We start from the raw sequence: 5,184 nt of genomic DNA, 5'->3' as shown, positions 1-5,184 counted from the left end.
GGCTCAACAGAGACTAGCATCGTGGCATCCAGAATCCCTTCTCTGTCTGGTTTCATACCCTCTCCACCTTCCCCATAGTCCCCTGATCTTTCAATCTCTCTCCTGCCTGGCCACAGCTCCATTCAGGGAAGCTGTGGACCACATCTACAGACCTGTGTACCCAAGAAGAGGCTTAGGTCTTTCAGATTCTTCAGACTAGCATATTGACAAAACAAATCTTTTCTCTTGCTAATATTGACTGCCTTTCCTAGCTCAGCTCAGATGACTTGTTAGGCCAACAAAGTCTATTTGTTTTAAACTGTCTCACAAGGAAACCCAGGCAGACGTGAAACGGTAAGAAAACCCTGTCCTGCCAGAGGCAGAGCAGAGAAGAAAATCCGCTGCCCGACTGCACACTCTGAGGCAGAGAGGGACGGGCTAGGGATCTGGGTGGACACACTCCAGCGGCTGTGGCAGGGCCTTCCTGGACAGGAGCATAAAGAGTTAAGGAATTGCATTTGGACAAGCACTGCAGCCTGAAATCCAAGCTCCTGAGGTCTCTTTCAGAGTCCAGGGCCAGCGAAGTGTCTATTGTCAACAAATGCCACCAGCGGACCAATAGCAGCCAGAGTATGGTTCTGAGATAAGGGCCTCTGGTTGTCACCAGGCAACAGGCACAAAGAAGGCTGGATGAACCGCCCAGCAGCCGATTATACCACCCCCACATCCCCCACATCCTCCCCACCCCCCTGCCCTGTAGCTCACACACCAGTGCAGCCAGGTGGGAGAGCCGCTTGGCCCCAAATTCCCTCAATATCAAATTACTATCAGTTTCTGGATTTGAAGGGAAAGGAGGTGGTGTGGAAAGGCTTTATTTGGAAACTTCAGTACAGTTTAGTTTGCTGCAAAGCTGGGCTGATGGCAAAGGTGAAATTTTTCAAGTAAAAAGGAAATGTTGCTGCAAACTACAGCAAGACTCATATACCTCTCCTGTTCCTGCTCTTGCAAGTCAAGAGATGGGCAGGACCCTAGGATCCCTCGCCCCTGGCCTCAGGGCTTTCCCCGGGGGGAGCCTTTGACAAATTTACTAAATTAGTCTCTAGATCAGCGATTTTCAACCTTTTCTCATCTAATGGCACACATAAGCTACTTACTAAAATTCTGCGGCACACCCAAAAATATATATATTTTTGCTGATCTGACTAAAAAGGTATAATTTTTATTCATTCATGCCTGATGGCTATTGTGTTGGCTGTTATCATTTTTTTTGTTTGACAACCTAAAAGAAAAGAAGTCAGTGTCCTCGATTAAAGAGTCAGGTATTGCATGTTTTAAAAAGTCTTGCAGCACACTGGTTGAAAATCGCTGCTCTAGGTGAACGTAAAGTGAAAACTAAGGATGCTTGTTTCTCCTTCCTACAGAGTATGTTCCCTTTATGTCACAGAGCCAGGGGAATGAGCCATGCAGAGTTGAACAGTTTTACTTTATCATGCACTGATTCATCCAACACTTAGAGCTATGGCAGAGGCAAAGATGAATTGGAGTTGCAAAGAAGAATTGGTCGTTTTTCCCACATAGTCTGACTTTTCCCAAAGGTTCACCATCTTATCCACCCTACATGCTGAAGACTCTCAAACCTATACTCCCAGCCCAGCTCATACCTTCCTTCTCCTAAGTATCAGCCCAATATATCAAATAGTTTTCTAAACACCTTCTTGAGGATTTTTCACACGGCCAACAAATGCAACATGCCCCAAGCTTAAGGCTTCATCTCTCTATCACCAAACTCGGCCCACCACATGAGCTCTTTGTCTTAGTGAGTGATACTACCTCTCCCAATCTGGGTTAAATTATGTCCCCCCCAAATTGATATATTGATGTCCTCATTCCCAGTACCTCACAATGTCACCTTATTTAGAAACTAGAGGCCCGATGTACGAAATTCATGCAAGAGTAGGCCCTCGCAGTCCTGGCTGCCTCATGGCCCCGCGGCCCCACCCCCCACTCACTGGTCATTCCTGAAGGTTATCCCCCTGTCAGGTCTAATTAGCATATTAGCTCTTTATTATGTAGGATAGGGTAGTTGCAGATATAATTAACTAAGATGAGGAATACAGTAGGCCTATTCCAATGATTTATGTCTTTATAAATAGGGAAAATTTCAACACAGACACGAGAAGAATGCCATGTGAAAGAGACATAGAGAACAAACAGCCATCTATAAGCCAAGAAACTCCTGAGGCTACCAGCAACCAGGAGAGAGGCATGAAACAGATCCTCCCTAAAACCATTAGATGGTGCATGGCACCACCAACCCTTTGATTTCAGACTTCTGCCCTCCAGAACTGTGCAGCAGTAAGTTCTGTTGTTCTAAGCCACCCAGGTTGTGACACTTGTTGCAGCAGCTCTAGGAAACTAACACAACCCCACTAAACACTGTCCAAGAAAGGAGCCAGGAAGCTTCCATTGAGTCCTTTCCTCCATCACCACCTCTACCCTCCACTTGTCCTATAAACCACCAAACTGTCCATTCCACCTGTGAGACACCTCTGCCAACAATGCATTTGTCTTCATTCTTGCTGCTACCCCTTGGAGCAGGCCACCATTATTTCACCAGAATCCTTCCTAACTTCTCTCCCTGCCTTTGATAGCACCTCCTGCCTCTCTGTTCCTCGAATTGCATCCAGAATCATCTTTTAATATGCAAATCTGAGATACCACTTCCCTGCTTAAAACCCTTCAGATGTCCTTCCTTGCTCTTAGGATGAAGTTTAGTCTTCCTATAGAGCTCACAAGGCACACAATAACACAGCCCCTGGTCTCCTCTCTGTCCCTATTTCTTGCCAGTGTTATTCTCTAGCAATAATGAACTTTTTTCTCTTCCTTAAATGTACCACATTCTATCTGGCTGCCAACATTTATATATGTCTTTTTTAAAAAAAATTTGTATTGATTTCAGAGAGGAAGGGAGAGGGAGAAAGAGATAGAAACATCAAAGATGAGAGAGAATCATTGATTGGCTGCCTCCTGAACGCCCCCCCCCCATCCCCCCCAGAGATCGAGCCCACAATCCAGGCATGTGCCCTGACCTGGAATCAAACCCGGTTCTTAGGTTGATGCTCAACCACTGAGCAACACCAGCCAGGCTTTACAGGATTTTTTACTTATCAAATTGTATTGTGACTGCCTCTTTATCTATTAGCATCCCACCCAGATGGGAGGGAAGTAATCCGATCCATCTTGTTCATGGGTGTGTCTGCAGTGCTTGGCATGATGCCTGTGACACAGTAGGTGCCCAATAATTATTTGCTTATTGACTGACCAACTGACAAACTGACTGAAATATGATTCCTATCCACATGAGCTCAGTCTCAAGAGGAGACAGCGGTGTGGACAAAAAAGTTCAGCGACACAGAAATAGGTCTCAATCTGACTCAGCTTGAGGCGGCGGGGCGGGGGGAGGGGGGGGACAGACATTCCACAGAGGCAATGGCGTTTAAGCTGGGCCTCAAAAAGATGAGTAGGAATTGGCCACAGCAGAGAAGGGGCGGGGTAAGGAAACTCATTTTAAGCAAAGCTCCTTGCCATGGGTCAAGGAGCACAGTATGTTTGAGAAATGGTGGGAATACATGGTGTGCCCAGAATATGATGTGCAGATAGTTGGCTGATGTGGGCTGGGGTCAGACTATTAATTCTCCAAAGAACTTATTTTTGCATATAAACCTGTGACTTTTCCTGAACATCAAAGAGCAAAAAGCAACTTTATGATCCCTTTTTACAGTCAGGAAAGGGGAGACATACAGTCCAGAAGGCTTTTCTGTTGCTCAGGATGGTGCATGAATATCCATTTGCTCCTGAGGTTGAGACTTGTTACCTCTTCAGGGCCACCAGCTAAGCACCTACATTTCTGCTGAGGCTGAACATCTGGATAAAAACATCTGCACGCCCCCTCCTCCTGCCCCAAACCCTGACAATTCTCAAGAGAAACTGGTTGAGTGAGTGGTTGTCTAATTCTGTTCCAGGGTTCTCCAGGGAAGGCTTTCTTCGGTTACTCCTTATCATTCTGAAATCTCTCCAGCCCTAACTTAATTCATTCCTCTTGTTAGTCTTTTCAGACATAAGGAATAATTTGTCTATATCCCCTGCATAAAATCACTGCCTATACTCCAAGGCAAGAATTTAACCACCCATTTGCCTTCTCCAAAGAAAACAAATTTGATTCCTTAACTGTTTTCTTAATGAATCCATTCTCTCTCCCACAACCTTAACTTCTTAAGGCCATTTTCATCTCTCTCTCTCTTTCCCTGAATCCTTTGGTCCAAATGCATGGACTAGAACTGAAGAGGAAATGTAAAACCAAAATAGTCTTTCTTAAGATAGGTGAGGACTGGAGCAGCTGCCACCAAGTCCAGATCCAAGGCCATGTACCACCAATGCCTGCCTGCCATCTTCTCTGATTCCTTTTTATTCTAAGTCCGGTATAGCAATTTTCAAGGATCAGCTGATTGTGAATCTCCTTAAGGAAAAACAAAGCCCCCAGAAAAAGATTACAGTAGTTGGGTTTGGTGCTGTTGGCATGGTCTGTGCAGCCAGTATCATAATGAAGGACTTGGCAGATGAACTTGTTCTTGTTAATGTCATGGAGGACAAATTGAAGGGAGAGATAACGGATGTCCAACAAGACAGACTTTTCCTTAGAGCACCAAAAATTGACTCCAACAAAGACTATAATGTAACTGTAAACTCCAAGCTGGTTATTATCACAGCTATCAACAAGAGAGAGAAAGCTATCTTAATTTGGTTTAGGTTAACATGAGTATTTTTAAATTCATCATTCCTAATTTTGTAAAATACAGCCCCAAATGCAATTTGTTTATTGTTTCCAACCCAGTGGATATCTTGACTTATGTGGCTTGAAAGATAAGTGGCTTTTCAAAAAAAACCCCAGGTTATTAGAAGTGGTTGCAATCTGGATTCAGCTGGGTTCCATTACCTAATGGGGGAGAGGCTGGGCGTTCATCCATTACACTGTCATGGGTAATCCTTGGGGAACATGGTGACTCTAGTGTCCTTGTGTGGAGTAGAGTGAATGTTGCTGGTGTCTCCATAAAGAATGCATCCTGATGCCCTGGCTGGTTTTTCTCAGTAATTAGTGCATCAGCCCATGAACCAAAAGGTCTCGGGTTCAATTCCCAGTCAAGGGCA

At 44.8% G+C, this 5,184-nt stretch overlaps 1 pseudogene; it reads left to right on the top strand.

The window, feature by feature from the left end:
* Positions 1 to 3,468: 3,468 nt before the first annotated feature.
* LOC102432415 lies at positions 3,469 to 5,103 on the top strand (annotated as a pseudogene).
* Positions 5,104 to 5,184: the final 81 nt, after the last annotated feature.

This window comes from Myotis lucifugus, unplaced genomic scaffold (assembly GCF_000147115.1).
Source record: "Myotis lucifugus unplaced genomic scaffold, Myoluc2.0 scaffold_61, whole genome shotgun sequence".
Lineage (NCBI taxonomy): Eukaryota > Metazoa > Chordata > Mammalia > Chiroptera > Vespertilionidae > Myotis > Myotis lucifugus.
This window is presented reverse-complemented; position numbering and strand designations above follow the sequence as displayed.